Below are 20,690 nucleotides of genomic sequence, written 5' to 3'. Positions count from 1 at the left end.
GTCTTGTAGTGGGACGAAATTAAACGTCACCCATCCACCAAGTCAGCCCAGTTTGCAGGTGACTATAAGTTTAATTTAGTTTGTTTATGTGTTTTCTTATTATTTGTAATAAATGTGAATTATCTAAAAGTTTTGTATTTTTTTATGTGTTTCATGTACGGAGAGGTCGGCGCAACGAACGGGGACAGCATCTTCGTTGCCGCGACCAGAGAGGAAATTGCTGGCCGCTATACGTCGCGGGTCGACAGCCAAGGAGCAACAGAAGATCCTGGAACCGAGTTGTTGCGTCGTGTTTCTAAAAAATTAAAAATGAATTTTTATACTCTTTTTGTACAACAATGACGTCATATAGAGCTTAATCTTATTGAAAAGTCAGTCACTGTCTGTCAACGCTCAAGTTCACATCTGTATGTGTAGGAAGCTAATAAAATAGTGTATGCTATTAAAGTTGAAACACGTGTCTTGAAGATTTATTTATGAAGAATTGTGTGAACGGATTAATAATATATTTGACAAGATTAGTAATTCTTACGTCGTTCACCGAAACTTTGAATCTAAAAAGTTTATTTAATGTGTGATTCTGATATCGATTAGATCAAGATAACGTGTGTCAATATAATTTCTGAGGAGAAACAAACGAAATTTAAATTGGGAAAAGTTACAAAAACCAATTGGCCCAAGTGATGTAATTCTTGGCACACGACTCAACGGATGTTTTACAGTTTCGTTCAAGAACCATCCTATGACAATTTAAAAGAATATGAATCATTTTGAAGTGGGTTGTAACTGACGTAGGTGACGAAGTCTGCACATGGTCATACATATATCAAACGAAAACTAATACGTCGTTACACCACACCGTGGCGACCTTAGAAACAGGACTTGTGTGCAACTAAGGCACACAGGTACGAAACAAAACATCAAGAGTCCTTCGGAAGTCAACGCGAGTTTTCGTGGAGCCTTCACCAGCCAGCGGCGACTTCGTGGGTGTGGGCATCTGACGGAGCCGCAGCCAAGCAGTACGGTCACGCAGTTGTTCCACGAGAAGGCGCATCTGTTGGGCAGCAGCTGAACGCTGCAAACCCCGACAACCTTTTTTCTCCCTAAACTAATAGCCCCAGTACGTCAGCTGCGGGGCGTTCCTCCGGCTGGTATTAGAGGTGTTGCTGAGGGCTTCGCCTGTCTACGGCGGTGCCGGGCGTGGTTGCAGCCAGCGACGTTTCCGGTGTTCGACTCAGCGTCCTGCCGGTTGCGGAAGCGGGGTCGCAGCATCTCAGCGGCTGCATCGACGGCTGTTACATCTGCAGCCCATAGCAGCACACTGATCATCGAGAACTACAAATTACAATATTAGTGTCCGGTGAGTTTGTTTCAAGTTGGAAGTGGAGTGTTGTACATAGGGAGTGTGCTTTTACAGGATTGTTGATTACAAGTCTGCGTGTGTAAATAGTTAATATCTTACAATAATGTCGGGAAGTGAAATGTCAGACGAAGAGCAATCTATGTCCGATAGGAGCATGAGAGCCCTTTTTAGGGCGATCGCTAAATTAAAACAATCTAACGAGGAATCTACTGCTAGATTAAAAGAGGAACTAAAACAGGAATTAAAACAGTCTAACGAAGAATCTACTGCTAGACTTAAAGGGGAGCTAACAAAATCAACAGACAGGTTGCAGGAATATCTTAATGAAACCAGTCGAGAATTAAGTGATAAAATAGAGTCTTCTAAAGTTGAAATGCAGGAAAAATTAGTAGGACTTAGTAATAAGATTGCTGATAATTGTAAAAGGTTAGAAGAACATATCCAGGAATCGCGCGAGGAAAAAGCTCGCATGCGAAACGATATCACTGACTTAACCGAGAGACTAGATAGTGTCCATATCTTAGTTGTTAATGAAATACAGAAAAATAACGATATGTTACGAGATGAATTTTCTATGCAAACAGAAACTGTTCGCAGAGAATTATTGAAATCTATTAAAGAGGTCTCTACCAAACCTGTAGAGATTTCTTCAATAGATAATGTAGAATTAGAGACATTAACCCATCAAGTAGAAAAGGACCATACCGAAATCGAAAACATGAAATTTTTAATTACTGAAATATGCAGTAACCTTGAGACTGCCAAAGATAATAACATTGACGAAGGCACAGAGAGTTCACATCGTGAACACAGTGAAGAATCGATATTAGCTAACTGCGTATCCAATACAGAAATGAGAATACAGGAAATTACTAAGCGATTATCGGAATTAGATAATAATGAAAACATTTCAAGTAGTAGAAGCAATAACGTAATCAGAGACAACAGTCGCATCGAATTTGCTAGCTCGGACGACAACAATACGAATAAAGAAATCACGGCAAGCCAATCCGATGCAACTCTGTCTCTGCAATCTAAACAAAATCCAACTATTTCTCTCGCAGAATGTTTGGATGACATAACGACAAATTCAAATGTAGCAAGTCGATTTCCTGTATTCAAACCAGGAGGCGAACTTCACCCTATAATCTCTATAAAAGCTTTTGAAACATCATTATCTCCTAAATGGAGTAATGAAAAACGCATTCAATTTGTAATAGGACATTTAGAAGCAGAAGCTGCGGAATGGGCAGTACTGCATAGAACTGAATTTAGGGACTGGGATGATTTTGTTAAGCAGTTTAAACAAAATTATTGGTCAAGAGGAAAACAACAACACTTAACTTTAGAGTTGTTAGACCCTCCTCCATATTCTAAACGGTGGGGAGGTTATAGGAATTATTTCGAATGGCATTTAAACCGTGCTAAATTAATTGAAGAACCATTCTATGACAATTTAAAAAGCATATAATCATTTTGAAGTGGGTCGTAACTGACGTAGGTGACGAAGGCTGCACATGGTCATATATCAAACGAAAACTAATACGTCGTTACACTACACCTTGGCTGTCGACCCGCGACGTATAGCGGCCAGCAATTTCCTCTCTGGTCGCGGCAACGAAGATCCTGGAACCGAGTTGTTGCGTCGTGTTTCTAAAAATTAAAAATGAATTTTTATACTCTTTTTGTACAACAATGACGTCATATAGAGCTTAATCTTATTGAAATGTCAGTCACTGTCTGTCAACGCTCAAGTTCACATCTGTATGTGTAGGAAGCTAATAAAATAGTGTATGCTATTAAAGTTGAAACACGTGTCTTGAAGATTTATTTATGAAGAATTGTGTGAACGGATTAATAATATATTTGACAAGATTAGTAATTCTTACGTCGTTCACCGAAACTTTGAATCTAAAAAGTTTATTTAATGTGTGATTCTGATATCGATTAGATCAAGATAACGTGTGTCAATATAATTTCTGAGGAGAAACAAACGAAATTTAAATTGGGAAAAGTTACAAAACCCAATTGGCCCAAGTGATGTGATTCTTTGCACACGACTCAACGGATGTTTTACAGTTTCGTTCAAGAACCATCCTATGACAATTTAAAAGAATATGAATCATTTTGAAGTGGGTTGTAACTGACGTAGGTGACGAAGTCTGCACATGGTCATACATATATCAAACGAAAACTAATACGTCGTTACACCACAGTCTTCGGTTCGATTTGCCGGATGGTAAATGTCAGTTTTGACTGTGGAACTGTTTTGTTTATGAAGCTTTTCAATGTGGGGTTCGTGTATTGGTGACATTTAGCTCGATGAACACGACTACGGTGCCGTCAAAAAAATCTTTATCTTGTTTGATTTGTCGCCAGCTGGAAGTCATCCACATTTGGTGAAAGTTTATCAGAACTCTACTCTGATACTTCCACAAATAAAAAAAATGAGTGCCTGATTGAAAGTCGATCGTACTTACCTTGAAGATGATACAGTGGAAGAATGTCCAAAAACGGCTACCACAGATGAGAAGATCAAGAAAGATAAACGGGACAATCGAGATCAGAGGTGAATGAAACAGCAGCGTCATAGACATACCAGGAGAAAGCACATTTTACAAGAACAATTAACCATAAGGAAGTTGTATGAAACACAGAACCAATATTTGGACAGTTTTTATGTAATGAAAGTGATTTTGTGACCTGAATTTTTTTAGTATAGATGAAACGTTCGTCTACTACTTCACAACAGAAACGATAGAGCAATCAATTCAGAAACTGGCAGTTAGTGGCCCTGCACCAATTGTTGTTGTTGTTGTTGTGGTCTTCAGTCCAGAGACTGATTTGATGCAGCTCTACATGCTACTCTATCCTGTGCAAGGTCCTTCATCTCCCAGTACCTACTGCAACCTACATCCTTCTGAATCTGTTTAGCGTATTCATCTCTTGGTCTCCCTCTACGATTTTTATCCTGCACGCTGCCCTCCAATACTAAATTGGTGATCCTTTGATGCCTCAGAATATTCCCTACCAACCGATCCCTTCTTCTAGTCAAGTTGTGCCACAAATTTGTCTTCTCTCCAGTTCTATTCAATACCTCTTCATTAGTTATGTGGTCTAACCATCTAATCTTCAGCATTCTTCTGTAGCACCACATTTCGAAAGTTTCTATTCTCTTCTTGTCTAAACTATTTATCGTCCACGTTTCACTCCATACAAATACTTTGAGAAACGACTTCCTGACACTTAAATCTATACTCGACGTTAACAAATTTTTATTCTTGAGAAACGCTTTCCTTGCCACCAATTAGGCGAAATGATTTCATCTGCCAATACGTAAAGTCAGTGGTATCTGGGGTATGAACGAGATGCATGTTATTGATTACCTTAAACAAAACAAAGCCTTGCGAGTGCAACACAAGTCAGGAAGACCGAATGCTTGAAAACATTTATGAGAAAAGACTGGATAAGAGACGAAGAAACTGTTGTCATTAGAACAAAGCACATGCTGCAAAAGAGCTTTGTCAATGGTAAAACAGCGACATTTGAACTACGGATTATTGAATCAGTCATTCTGTTCAACAGATTTGGCACCCTGTGATTTCCACATGTTTGAAAGAAATTTGTGGCTGGAAAATGTTTTGAATGTAATGGAGATGTAATGAACACTTTTATAGCTGATTTGTAAACGTTACAAAATCGCACTTTAGGAATAGCGGCCGGCTCCAGATCAAAAAAATGTTCAAATGTGTGTGAAATCTTATGGGACTTAACTGCAAAGGTCATCAGTCCCTAAGGTTACGCACTACTTAACCTAAATTATCCTAAGAACAAACACACACACCCATGCCCGAGGGAGGACTCGAACCTCCGCCGGGAGCAGCCGCACAGTCCATGACTGCAGCGTCTGAGACCGCTCGGCTAATCCCGCGCGGCCACTCCAGAACATCTTTCCACAAAAGTGACATATAACTTCCTCCGTCTACATGAATCAGATTTGCTTTTCTGCCTCATCGGCCTTTTGACTGGTTCTATACTACGCGTCACGAATTCCTGAACTGTGGCAAGCTCTCCATCCCACAGTAGCCCATGCATCCAACTTCCATAGTTATTTGTTACCTCGTACAGGTTTCTCAGTTACCATGAAAGCTATTCCTTGATGTATCAGGACACGTCCTATGATCCTATCCCTCCTTCTCGCCAGTGTTTTCTTCGTGTTCCTCTCATCACCGTTTCTATGGAGAACATCCTCATTTTTATCAGTCCACTTAATTTTCAGCATTCGTCTACTAGTCCAATTTTTATACCCTCTTTGCTTCGTTCATCATGTCTTATTTTCTTTCCAAAGTAGCAGAATTCTTGCACTTATTTGTAGTCTTTTATTTCATTGCTGTCCGCATCTCGTGGTCTTGCGGAAGCGTTCTCAAATCCCGCGCACGGGATTCCGGGTTCGATTCCCTGGGGGGTCAGGGATTTTCCCTGCCTCGGGATGACTGGGTGTTGTTGCGTCGTCTTCATCATCATCATTCATCCCCATTACGGTCGGAGGAAAGCAATGGCAAACTACCTCCGCTAGGACCTTGCCTAGTCGGCGGTGCGGGTCTCCCGCATCGTCCCCTACGCTCCTTGTAGTATGGGACCTCATCATCATCATATTTCATTGCTACGTTTATCACTGGCTTCATTTCTGCTACATACCACTACTTTCGCCACTCGTCTGTTTAGTTTCAGTACGAAGCTTGCGTTCATTAGACTGTACACCCCTTTTGACAGGTCCTGAACTTTTCTCATTTTCAGTGAGTGTGGTGTCGTGCTAAGAGATGCCAAAGCAAGGTTGGTACCTCTCAACGTAACCACAAACAGTGCCGACGAATACGCGACACCGCCATAGCCACGCCGACAAACGTTTCGCTACGCCGCCGCAACGACTCTTCCACTTAACGGCCGAGCACAGAACCACTCTGCCCAGTCCACGACCATCGACTAAGACGATAGCATGGTCTTCAAGTAGACCATCTCTGTGGTCAATGTATTACGCAGAAATATAAGTCAAAGTTATTGTTAAATGTACTCTGAGTGAGAGACTTGTATTTCGTCTGTATCAAGTGATACGTTACTGATCAGAGAAAGTTGTACACACTCATGACATTCCTGCGGAAGCGGATTGTACAAAGTTAAGTTGTGACTAAGTGAGCCACTAATAGTTTATATATTATAGTACCAAATCGGTCTGGTCCCCGGAGCAAACCAAACCGTTGTATCTGCGAGTTTATTTTCATCCGGTGCAACAGTGAGGACCATTGATATCCTTTCACCCTGAGTTTTATTCCACTCTTGAACCTTTCTTTTATCTCCTTTATTTCTTCTTCAATGTATAGGCTGAGCAGAAGGGGCGAAAGATTAGATCCATGTCTTATACTCATTGTAATCCAAGCACTTCGTTGAAGTCTTCCATTCTTATTTTTCCTCTTGGTTCTTGTATGTATTATACGTTACCCGTCTTCCCCTGTAGCTTACACCTACTCTCCTCAGAATTTTGAAATCATTCTCAGTTTTATATTTTCGAATGCTTCTTCCTATGAACCTGTCTTGGGAGTGTGCAAAGTCAGAATAGCATTCTTGTGCCCATATCTTTCCTCAAACCAAACAGATCGTATCTAACAGATCCTCAATTTTCTTTTCCATTCCGGTGTATACTACTCTTGTCAGTGACTTGGATGCATGTGCTGTTAAGATGACTCTGCGTTATCTATCCATGTTACATTAGCGGTTGTGTGGATGACATTTTTCCGAAAGTCTGATGATACTGCTTCAGACTCATAGATTCTACAAACCAACTTGAACAGTCATTAGGTTGCAAATTCCCTCAATGATTTTTGGAATTCCAAACGATTATCTTCTGATATTTATACCTTTAAAATATTTGCACCTGGGCCGCTCTGAAACCCCTCTCAGCTTAGCGCTCCAAGCAGTCGTTTTGAACCAGACCTGAACACCTATTCACTGTAGGCAATCCTTTCTGCTGGCAATCCTTTCAACAGGACTTGCAACGAAACAAGTGAGAAGGAACTAAATAACAGAAAACGATAGTCGGCAGTCTCTGAGAAGTATTGTGGTATTGTGTCAACAATTGCAACTGTCAAGTGATTAAGAAGTCAGTTGCGGCGACCGTGCCAGGATTATAATGTGATGGTGAAACACCATGGATGTTGCGAAACATATTCAGCAAAACAACATAGGCATCTCACACAGTCATGGGCGTAACCAGCTTCCCCCCTCCCCTCCATCCCCAAGAAAAAATGATCTTCGCAAACCGGTCTCGCATCCCACCCCATCACACAGACATGTATATCAGTTGAAGAAAGACGGAGCTAATAGCGATTACTCCAGGAACCATCTGTTGTGAATCACAAAACTGTTGCTTTCAGTCTCGTTCAACAGAAAGAGGTCTTAGACGGATACCAGGACAGGGAAAATGGCCTTGCAAGTTTTTTAACCACTACACGCGGTCCAAATTATTAACAATAAAGCTGAGACGCGTTTCTGATTAGGGGAATCTGGGCCAGGATGGTAACGTTAACATTAAAATGACCACAATTCAAGTAAAATGACAAAGAAAAATCTAAAATAAAGTACTGTGTGACATTTAGTCTACACTTTAAACTTTGAAACAAAAATTCAGATGTAAAGGCACACAGGCGAACACTATAAAAAGAAAATTAAGAAACGTTGACAATTGATCAGTTGTGCCACAACAGTGTCAGAACGGAAACGTCCATAACCCTAATATAGTGGAAGGGCCGTTATTAACCTACATTTCCTTACAAGTTTAAAATCGATCATATTTTCTAAAACCTAAAGAACCCCAACAGGGATACGAGTATACAAGTGGTAGAATGTTAGATGCCTCGAAAGAAACTGAGTCATCCGAACTTCGCCCACCATTTTCAGTTCTTTATAAACGGGTACCTCCGTTTGTTTTTCTCTCGCAGCTGAAAAGTAACTCTCCGAACGTCTACATTGTCAATCCAAACAATCTGCCATCGAAGTCTTTTAAATATCTGACTAAATCCTTCTCATTCTAAAAAACACGACAAATTTGCCCTTTGACTTGTCAGTTTGAAAATTCTCATTTTGAAGTACATTCTGAACTGTTCTCTGAAGAGCTGTTTTAGGAACATTGAACTGAATACTGGCTTTCCTAAATCCCATTTTTTCCATAACAGCTGTCACTGGCCGTTCCATGTTTTCTGTATACCTACTTGGACGATTGATTTTGCATTGGTATCTTCTAACTATCCGCAGCTCGTCGTCTTGGCGGTAGCGTTCTCGCTTCCCGTGCACGGGGTTTCGGGTTCGATTCCCGGCAGGGTCGGGGATTTTCCCTGCCTCGAGATGACTGGGTGTTGTGTCGTCTTCATCATCATCATCATTCATCCCCATTACGGTCGAGGAAGGTAATAGTAAACCACCTCCGCTAGGACTTTGTGTAGTCAGCGGGGCGGGTCTCCCGCATCGTCCCCTACACTCCTCGGAGTATGGGACCTCATAATCATCATCTTCTAACCATCCATGAAGAAAGAATTGTCACTAGCAACAATATTAAAAATCTAAAACTATAGTAATGTAGCTCAGAAGCGTTAGAACGTTCCGTTCGTGAATGTGAGGTTTTGAAAAATAAACACCCTCTAAATGCACTAAAAAAAGAAGGACCTAGAATGCGTTTTAAAGAATCAGAAAACTAGTAGATAAACCTTGTTTGCTTACTTTGCAGATAAAGAGTTATTAACATTGCAGCAGGCACGCTAGAAACAAGAGCAGACATGCTACTGGCACAAAAATCTTTACCTTTATGAATCTTCATATCATAGGAAGAGCTGAGAGAGGTTTCCATCTGGACCAGCATCGCTTCTAATTGTTCTGGATCTTAGCTTAACACTGCATTATTATTAGCAAATCTCTGCATATCTATTTTCTTACCATGAATTTTAATTTCTCCTAGTTGCTCCATAACTTCATCTAGTGCCCTCTGAATGAACTCATTGAACAAGACAGGAAAGAGTGAGCAGCCCTGACGTACACCCAGCTTAATAGCATCAGTTGATGCTCTCCACACCTTATCACAGCCACCTCTTCTCTATTCAGTCTCTGCGTTACTCTTCTGTATTTATACTTTATGCCAATCTTTCTCAGGATCTCAGAGAGCTGTCGTCTGTCAGCCCTGACGTCGATGAAGGCAATATGTGTCTTGAACATTCTTTCGTCTTATATCAAAAATTAATCGTAAGCTGAGTATTGCTTCTCATTGCCTACATCTCTTCCAAAGCCAAAATGGCCAAGTGTGATCATTGCGTCTATCCCGTTTTCGATCTGTCTTACAGTGATAGAGGCGTGCGTTACCAAACTGAAGTACTTACATTGTGTACAGCGGTTTGCAGATGCATTCTTTGGTATTGGCACTGTGATATATTTGCTGAAGTCTGTCGGGAGCTCCCCAGTTTCATATGTAACTTCTATGAGATGGAACAGTTGTTCATGTAGCCGTTCTCTAGTAACCTGGCGGTATATCGTCAAGTCCAGTGACTTTCTGAGGTCTTAGCTGTCTCACTGCAAGGTTGAACTCATCGTGCATGTCTCATTCTTCTTCCCAATCGATTTCCTCAGTGTTCTTCAGTTCCATGTCTTCATTATTTCCTCCATACAGTTTTTCAATCTATTTTTTCCACCTATCTACTATGTCTTTTTGCTCATTTCTTCTGTTGTTGTTGTTGTGGTCTTCAGTCCAGAGACAGGTTTGATGCAGCTCTCCACACTACTCTGTCCTGTGCAAGCTTCTCCATTTCTCCTATTCCAACTTAATTTTCGATTCCACTGCATTTTATATGACTGTTCTAAAGAACTATTTAATTGATTTATAGACAGATTCCAACTTTCCTACCTTGATAATTTCGTTCACCTCTTTGCATTGGTCCACCAAGAACTATTGTTTAGCCTTTTTTGACTCACTGTTGATTTCATTCCTCAATGCTCTACACTACCTTTGTCCTTCCTCAATGTTATCTTGTTTCAAGTTACGTCTGAAATTTATTTTTGTTTTTATGTTTTCATTAATCCATTTTTTTCTTTACTTTCTGTCTCCCAAATATTTCGTTTGCTGCTCGTCAGATATTGCTTTTGAAGGTCTCTCATCTTTCTTCAACATATCTGGTGTTGTTCATAACTGTAGCCATGTTTGTTTGTTTCTCGCATGTCACCCTAACTACATCATCCTTTAGTCTATTCATATCCCATTTCTCACAAGTTCTTTACTTAAGGCTTTTGAATTTCAGATCACGTTCTCCTGTCACTATGTCACGGTCACTATCAACATCTGGAACTGGGTAGCTTCTACAGTCTCTTATTTGATTCAAATTTGTCTAACTATAATGAATTCGATCTGATATCTCTTCCTGACTCCAGGGGCTTTCCACGTGTTCCTTCTCCATGGATGGTACTGGAACCAAGTGTTACATATTATCTGTAGATGTTCTGTATGGAAGTCTACTGACCTATCTCCCCATTCATTTCTTTCTCCAAGCCCAAAACTTCCCTTATAGTGCCATCTCTTCCCCCACTCCCATAGCGAAAGGTTGTCTTGTCCTTTCACCATGTTTACAGTACCTTTTATCTCACTGAACACCCTTTCCATTTCTTCTTGATCATAGGTAAATGTCAGCATGAACACTTGACTTATCACTATCTTCATCAGTCTTGTTCCCAATTGTACAAGTAGTATTCTTCCACCAATTTGATGGTAACCATCCATTCTACATGAGATTTCCTTGCAAAGGACCACTCCCACCCGTCCTCCTCCTGGTCGCTTCTCTATGTAGCCTATATGAATAGCTCTGTATTCGCCACTCCAATAGTCTCCACTATCCGGCCATCTTGTCTAGCTCACTCCTAGTATATCAATTATCATTCTTTTCGTTTCCAGCTTGAGGTTCTCGAGCTTGCCGAATCTCATAAGTGTCTCGACATTCCATGTCCCAATTCATTTTCTTGCATTCTTCACGACTTCTATTTTATTTGAAGTGCAGACTTCCGCAGTCCCCTCCAGGAGATCGAAGTGGAGAACTATTCAGTGGTCTCTTACAAAAGTACGCTTCATGTGCCTTACTTTAAGTGAAACAAAACAGCTGTTTCTTAGGTTGTCCTGTGGATCTCTGATGTGGTGCTTTCTCTTTGCTTTCCACATCCTATGCCATTGATTCGTGAAGAGTTCTTTCATCTTCAGAGGGATTTCTCGTTCCAAGCGCTAGAGAGTGCCCTAGATCTCAACAGGTTCATCCACCCACCAAAGTGGCAGCTGGTCGTTGGTAGAGTGGAATTCCTTAGCCTGGAAATCATTCCATCAATGTGAGCAGACGTGCAAAGCCGTTTCTAGCGGAACTTTGATATCGAATTAATATCAAATTGATATGCAAATTAAATAATTGACCAATTAATTACCTCCACCCTACCACTGGGGTATGTCATGGGATTTCCACAGCTGATACGTGGGCCCCTGCCCCTCCCCTCCCCCTCCCCCTCCCCACCTGCCCTTTTGGCGGGAATTCTAAATTTTGGCAGGAATTTCGAATATTGGTTGGAATTTCCAATTTTGACAGGAAATTCAAAAAGGCGGGAATTTGAATAATTACAGGACTTTTTGTCCCAATGTTTTGCTGATGTCCCACCCCTCCCCACCACCTGGGAACTGACTGGAAATACAAAACGGCGATGCCCTTTCTGGGACTTGAACCCCAGTACTTCTGGGTGGAAAATCACAGTGCACCCACCTACACAGAGAAACAGCCAGTCTCCATCCAGTTGCAAGAGAGTAAGGGTTAGGTTAGTGTACTTAACTTATTTTTGGTGGGTAACTGAAGCAAAGATCGGTCCTAATTACATAATTAACCATATATAGTGGGACTAATTACACATTTATATACATAGTCGTACGCAAAGAGCGCCCAGAATCGCAATACAGCCAAAAAATTGACAATGTCATACAACTGGTCATATCCTGTTAGGAGAAAACTTCACAATACCACTCCAAACTAGTAGCAGGCGTACTCAACATAAATAGAGGGCCATCAACAAGTGTCAGCATGGGTACTATTCAACGAAACATCAGCAATATGGGCTTTCGGAGCCAAAGGCCCACTCGTGTACCCTTGATGATTGCACAACCCAAAGCTTTATGCCTCCTGTGGGCTCATCAACTCCGACACTGGATTGTTGATGACTGGAAACATGTTGCATGGTCGGAAGAGCCTCATTCCGAATTGTATCGAGCAGATGGGCATGTGTGGGTATGGAGACAACCTCATGGATCCATGGACCCTGCACGTCACTAGGGGACTGCTGAAGATGATGGAGGCTCTGTAATGGTGTGGAGCGTGTGCAGTTGGAGTGATATGGGACCTCTGATATGTCTAGATACAAATCTGACAAGTGACACGTGCGTAAGAATCCATTCATGCCCATTGTGCATTCCGACGGAGTCGGGCAATGCCAGCACGACAATCGAACCCCACACCTCCAGAATTGCTACAGAGTGGCTCTAGGAACACTCTTCTGAGTTTAAACACTTCCGCTGGCCACCAAACATGATTATTATTGAGCATGCCTGGGATGCCTTGCAATGTGCTGTTCAGAAGAGATTTCCACCCCGTGTTACTCTTGCGGATTTGTGGATAGCCCCACAGGATTCTTGGAGTCAGTTCCCTCCAGCACTACTTCACACATTAGTTGAGTCCATGCCACGTCATGTTCGACACTTCTGCGTGCTCACGGGGCCCGATATGATGTTAGGTAGGTGTACCAGTTTTTTTGGCTCTTCAGTGTAGTAACTCTATATAGGATGATTCCTTTACCTACAAGTCGAAATAAATCTCTTTGCTCCAATTGTGAATTGATGAGAAAAAGGCTGGAGTGAAAGGTACAATCTTTATTTGTGTTGGCAAATGTGTTCAACTGGCAAGATATTGGTGTTGGACAGAGGGGAGTTTAATGAGTGTACAGCTGAAAACTGTCTATAGTCTCCTAGATAAGGACTAGAAGGAGGTGATAATGGACAAAAGTAGAGGAAATACTTATCAACAACTAATGATGATGCAGTGGGATGGACTGAAGATACATTTCACAATTCATAGAGACTATCGCCATGCTGGAGCTCTTTGTGTTTCTGAAATGGCCAGACAATTTACAGAGCAGTGAGATGTCTCCACGTGCCCACAACCATCTCTTTTTACTGACCACGTGTGTGTCTCGCTGTTTGACGTTGGAGTGCACTACACATTCCTCCCACTGCATTGATCGACAAACACCCTGCAGAACTGGTGTGCGAAATTCAAATAAATGGTGCTCTCTTCATTTCTCAACAACTTCCAACTTCCCTATTCCACTGCCCCTAAGAGGTCACCTTGGTGTAGCATCAAGATTTTCCCTTCATTGAGACTAGGACAAAGACGGCATTTTCTAGTCTCTCCAGTACTTTAGAGAGGTCTTTGTGCTATCAAACATGTAAATGTAATTATACTCTTAAATTCATTATACTTTGTAAAAAAAGGATTGTTATGGTAATTTAAGTTTGTACAGGTTATCTGCTTAATATTTTTACTGTTGTTAGCTTACAGGAAAGCTTAGCATTGAATGAGATCATGTTCAGTGTCTGTGTATTGATGTTATCAGTTAATACATGCACAAATTGTAAATATTTCAGGATGTTGACCGTCTGTATTTAATGTAACTTGAATTTCATCTTTTCTCAAGTTTCTTAATTCTATACTGTGTCAAGCCATTGTCAAAAGCTATTTGAAATCAAATAAAATAAAAAGTGCAAAGAACTCACATGCTAATGCATACTACGAACTGGTTCACCTCCAATGCTTGTCATCGTTGATGAGTGTGAGAGCCTGAAAAATTTGTATTAGTACTTTAAATAATATCAACAATTTTTTCTAGGTTGTTCATAAGTACTGATTAAATGTTCTTTAAGTCGAATTAGGTATTTATTTTTAAATATTTAAGTGTGTTACAATACAATGAACTACATTATTGTACAAATGTTGATGAAAGGTTTATTCATTGTCAACACAGGTTATAAAATATTTTCATTTAATGGGGCATTAGTTAACTAAAGACTGATTAAACTGTGATCAAAAACATCTTTTCTAAGCAAAATAAACTGATTTTAACGTCTTCTGGCAGAACATTTTCTCAGAACTATGTTAAAAATTGATTAACTATTTTTGAGGTAAATCATAGAAATTGCATCAATTCCCAAAGAACATACGTTTTCCTAAATTAAGAATTCCACGTGTATTACAAGAAAGTGAACTTGTTATATTTATGTTCATACTATTAATGTTGTGTTGAGATTTGCTGTACATGAAAGTGATATTCCAATGTTTTGTTAAGTAAACTGTACACACAATAAAATTAGATGTGGAATCCTAAATACATCATTTTCCGCTCCTTCAATTTTAAAAAAAGATACCTACTTACACCAAACAGTTATTCCCCTGTCCATCCACCTTCTGATAGATCTTGAGATCATGGGGTGACAGTTTTTATTTAATCTTTACATAGGGCCTATCATCATTAATAGTGTAAATGCATACAGTTGAAAGTACACGACACTAAAAGCAAAACAGTCAGAGTAAACGTGGGGTCTAAAACGCATACCATCAGCTATTAGCACTTACTTCTCCTTCTTCGGTACTGTGAAACAAATCTCTTCTACTGCAAGTTCTTTGCTTTCCATAAACTGAGAGGTCGTTGTGTGGACCAAAACAAGAAAAAAAGCCCAGTAAACATGGGCTCTAAAGTGCATATGAACACTTGTTCATTGGAAGACATGTGATGCAGCGAAGATGAGGAAGTGCTCTTCAATCTTAAGGTATGTACTTTAGGGCCTGTGTTTACTGCACATTTTTTTCTTGTTTCGGTCTATACTGTCCCCTCTCAAAATATGGAAACCAAAGAGCTTTCAGCACAAGAGATTTATTTTACAGTATGGAAGACGAAGAAGTGCTCACAGCTCTTCAGGTTGCGTTTCAGAGTCCATGCGTATTGAGACGTTTTTGCTTCTAGTATCGTGTACTTTCAGCTGTATGCGTTTCCGCCATTAATTATGATACACACTGACATCTTCATTTGTATTAAAGGTCTTTTTTTGCCATTTTCAGGCGGCCCTTATCCTACCAGGTGATCATAAAGGCTAGCGGGTATTCATCATTAAACACGTCATACAGAGTATAAGAAATCGTGTCCCCTACGCATTACGTGCTTTCGTATTTATGAAGTGAACTGTGGCCGTACATTTCTTCTGAGCTTCAAATGTAGTTTAAGCTGTCATTTTGATTTTAGGTTTCTTAGCAAGCGTTGGGTAGATTTCGGTGACGACGTCTAACCAAATAACTCTAATATCTGTGGGTAAAGTCCCCTTCTGGACACACCGCGGTTCCTGGTGTGTCCGCTGTGCCGTGCGTGTGATCATTGCTTGTACAGCCCTCTCGCAGTGTCCGGAGCAAGTATGGTGGGTCTGACACACCGGTGTCAATGTGTTCTTTTTTCCATTTCCAGGAGTGTATTTGTAAATTTTGCTTTCTGGATCGATATAAATCGCTGGTCTTAAATCTGAGAATGGAAACATTTGGACGATTTTTTTTCTGTGATGGATCTTGCGCATTTCCTGAGAATCTTGCTAATTTGTTTGAGGGATATTGTAATGCAATACTGCTACGGATTTCTCATCCCCAATCCACTACTGATACAGGGGTGGGTGTGTTACGAAAGGAAATTTGATCAAAGTGAGCCTTCATAGATGCTTTTCGCCATGGAAGGTACTGCTCTCGTATAGTTGCTTAATTTTGAGGTATTGGCACGACTGCAAATGATTCAAATGGCTCTGAGCACTATGGGACTTAACTACTGAGGTCATCAGTCCCCTAGAACTTAGAACTACTTAAACCTAACTAACCTAAGGACATCACACACATCCATGCCCGAGGCAGGATTCCAACTTGCGACGTAGCGGTCGCGCGGTTCCGGACTGTAGCGCCTAGAACCTCTCGGTCACTTCGGCCGGCCAGGACTGCAGCTATATGATTGAACTTACATTAAACAATATATAATAATTGGCAATAATGTAAGGAACCGTCCACCATCTAGATTTAACAGGTTCCTCATTTGTATTTCGATAGACTGCCGTTGCGTTCTCACTACAGTGTGGCATTTGCCGCGATCATGTGAATGCTCCGTGCTTCAATTACAAATTATTAAAATGAGCGCCCCCGGGTGGGCTCGAACCACCAACCTTTCGGTTAACAGCCGAACGCGCTAGCCGATTGCGCCACGGAGGCCCGCGGCAGTAGTACTCCATATTTCTCATACAACATACAGCGGCGTCCGTCCATCAATTTGCTGGCCGCCCCCGAAGACATACAGTTACATAGTTATTCTCTCATTGTTCTCTATCCCATCTATACTCCGTCCATCATAAGAATAAACCTCAGGTAAACATTACACGTTTTATTCTTCCGCGTTTGCTCGAACCTCAATGGATTTCGTTTCACGTGGAGCGGAAGCCTAGCTGTTTAGAGTAGAGTCAAGTATGAAAATGAGATTACGTTTTAAGCCTTACGCGTACATTGACGTATTTCCTTCTTAGTCTTCCATTCTTATTGTTCCTTCTTGGTACTTGCACATGTTGTATATTACGCGTCTCCCCCTATAGCCATTGTTCCAGAATTTCGAACATTTGCACCATTTTACATTGTCGAATGCTTTTTCTATGCAGACAAATCGTATAAACGTTTCTTGATTTTTCTTAAGTCTTGCTTCTACTATCCGTTGTAAGTCAGAACTGCCTCTCTGGTACCTTTGCCGTTATCTAACAGATCCTCAAATTTCTACTCTATTCTTCTGCGTATTATTCTCGTCAACAACGTGGATATTAGAGTGTTAAGGACGTTGGGCGATAGTTCTCGCATTTATCTGCCCTTGCTGTCTTCGGGACTGTGTGAACAACATTTTTCCGAATGTCCTATATTTCCAGTAAACTCGAATGACTACACCCTTCTGTACCTCCCATTACTGAGCACTCTGGCCTGCTGCCGCGCCTCTATCAAAACGCAACCTCCCCTTTTTTATTTAATAGTTCTCTAGACTATCGGACAAATGAGGTGACTGAATCCAGATACAAAGGCGATTGTTCACTTATAAAGCGTGCCTGAAAGCAAACTACGCTCTGCTTCCCAGGTCAAACGGATGTATCTTTCACGATATATTGAACAGATGATAGTCACTCTATGGAAATACAGTTTATTAGTTCTTGAGACAAATAAATGGTCCCTAACCTGACTAATACGCAAATTCAGAGCTCCGTCTAGCCACAACGGAAAATTTAACATGAAAATTGCATTTTGACGGTTTAAACTGCCGCGCTAGCTGCCAACACACAATAATACCAACGGTCACTTCGTTAATGATGAAACAATCACACGACGTTAACGGCGGCGACTCACGAAATACCCTGAGCTCTCACGTACACTTATAAATTCTGATCCCTTGCAAATGTACACTGACAGAAGAAAATCGCAAGACAAAGGAGTTGGGTGATATAAACGAAAGTTAATGGACGTGTTTCTACATTTGAAATATGGTGTACATTCCAATTTCGCGTCGGTCGCTAATAACATCAGTATGAGGATGCGAATCAGGTTTGCTTTAAATACACGCTGTAACTCTCATGAGCGTTATTTACTTTTGAGATTGGACGTGACAAGACGATGTTAGTAAGAATGTCTTTAAGGCGACAAAGACGCCATTATCAGCACCATACTGACTTAGAACGAGGTCGTGTAACAGGGGTACGAGAAGCTGTATGTTCCTTGTATGATACTGCAGAAAGACTTGACAGGCAGTGGCGCATTTACTTATAGGCCAACTAGGCACGAGGACGGAATTTTTTGCCCTTAAACTTTTACGCTTTAAATAACTGCGCTTACAAACGACAAAAATTTTTAATATTGCTAAACAACTTGCTAATTTAAATAAGCTTTAAGAACTAAATTCGGCAATACAAGCTTGGAAATATACATAGTTCACTTGGTGACTGAATGGAAATTCAACATTGGGTTTCTGTCTGGTATCATCTTCATGACTGTTCAAAATATTTTGAAGTAAGCTGTCAAGACGGCAATCTGCACTACAATGTTTGAAACCTTATTATTCCGATAATGTTGTCGGCTTCTACTTAACCCTACCATATTTTCCCCGTGAAGCCGGCCGAAGTGGCCGTGCGGTTAAAGGCGCTGCAGTCTGGAACCGCAAGACCGCTACGGTCGCAGGTTCGAATCCTGCCTCGGGCATGGATATTTGTGATGTCCTTAGGTTAGTTAGGTTTAACTAGTTCAAAGTTCTAGGGGACTAATGACCTCAGCAGTTGAGTCCCATAGTGCTCAGAGCCATTTGAACCATTTTTCCCCGTGAAAAACCGGGACACGTGAAAAGTGTGATAAACTAATCAGCAGTTTCTTAAATACTGTAACATGTGTAGGACTCAGTAATGAAATCCCGGCTCTACTTACATTTCTTGTAGAAATTACGGGGAAGTAGTAAGTCAACCCTCCATTACTGTAATTAATGTGAAAGCACTGTGGTCTTCAGTATCTGAGCTTTGATTTAATGCCACACGTTTAACAAAAATGAGTAAATTTTTACGAAAAGAGAGGTTACATTCCGTGTTTCCGAATGTTGACTTCGCTCTTAGAATATTTCTGTGCATGGCACTTACAAATTGTTCAGCAGAACGCTCGTTTTCGGCTCTTAAAAGGCTGAAATCGTACCTACGTTCTACGTTGTCTGAGGAGAGATTGAATGCCTTGTCCGTTCTTCGCATCGAAGCCGACCTCCAGCTAATAATCGTCTGAACTACGAAAATACGAACAAGTTTTCTGCCGTCAAAGCCAGATGCAAACATTGCTGACTGGTGAGTTTGTTTATTTATTCATATTAGTTTTAAACATTTAAAATTATAATGTGATTTTTATTATAACTTAGAGCACGTTCATTATGTTTACAAACTACGTATTACCTGTTTATTTTACAATTGCCGATGGCAGAACGCGGAACTAAACCTTGTTTATGTGCAAACGCGACCGAAGGCGTCCAACATTACTGAACAATACGCGAATGACCCAGGCCGCTCGGCGCTGTACAGTCAAGTCATACTGTAGTATATTACAACTGGTGCGTATTCTTGGCGTCTGCTGAAATGTATAGTTATCACGGAAATATACGTTTTCGGAGAGTATGCTCAGATGAAAAAGTGTTAATAAATAACGTAGTTCAGTTCTGTCGATAAATACGTAAAAGCTTTGCTAATATCGTTAGAAAGATCTATTGTGAGAGCAGTAGGTGCAGTACAAAACTGTTCAACCCTTGCCCGCCTCTCGTGGTCGTGCGGTAGCGTTCTCGTTTCCCACGCACGGGTTCACGGGTTCGATTCCCGGCGGGATCAGGGATTTTCTTTGCCTCGTGATGGCTGGGTGTTGTGTGCTGTCCTTAGGTTAGTTAGGTTGAAGTAGTTCTAAGTTCTTGGGGACTGATGACCATAGATGTTAAGTCCCATAGTGCTCACAGCCATTTGAACCATTTTTTTTTGTTCAGCCCTTACATGGATTAAAGGTAGTGTGTACATTTATTATGCAGCATCTAGCTACACAGACCCTAGTGCTTTACACGTTAACTTTAGATTATAAAACAAATTTGATTTTTCCACACTCGTCTGTAAAATTATGTAATAGCAAATCCAGTTCTGTGTTTGTTCGTGTGTTTTTAGTTATTAGTTCGTGCACCGAAACCTCTATTTAATTTTCATTTCTTACGCTTTCCTATAGATTCACGTATTAATACCGAACGTATTTTTTTTTATCTGCTACACAATCAAGTTATTAGATCGTAAAACAACAGTTTAATTTTAATTTTGAACGCATCTCTGTAAAAGTAAGTATTAATTTCTAATGTATTTATGACACGTTCGCTTCAATTTCTAGATTGTAACACAACTTTTTTATTTTCATTTTCAATGGTTTCGTGTAAAAGAACATATTCAGATTGAATGAATAACAAAAATCCGTTGTCTCCTACATGCTCCGCTGAATTTTTAGGCCATAAAAGAAGAATTATTTTCCTTGTGTTCGTTTCTGTTGTCTTTCGGCAGAAGAATGTGTTAACACAACGCAGTTTTAAGTTTGTTTTATCCGCTGCCGTACACGAAGTACAGTTAAGGGAC

The 20,690-nt window shown here is 40.6% G+C and overlaps 1 non-coding gene across 1 annotated transcript; it reads right to left on the bottom strand.

Moving 5' to 3' along the window:
- Positions 1–16,681: 16,681 nt before the first annotated feature.
- On the bottom strand, positions 16,682–16,755 carry Trnan-guu. The gene has a single exon. It is a non-coding gene; the product is annotated as a tRNA-Asn (tRNA).
- Positions 16,756–20,690: the final 3,935 nt, after the last annotated feature.

This window comes from Schistocerca piceifrons, chromosome 1 (genome assembly GCF_021461385.2).
Source record: "Schistocerca piceifrons isolate TAMUIC-IGC-003096 chromosome 1, iqSchPice1.1, whole genome shotgun sequence".
Taxonomy (NCBI): domain Eukaryota; kingdom Metazoa; phylum Arthropoda; class Insecta; order Orthoptera; family Acrididae; genus Schistocerca; species Schistocerca piceifrons.
Note: the sequence above shows the minus strand (reverse complement) of the source record. Positions and strands in the feature narration are given on the sequence as shown.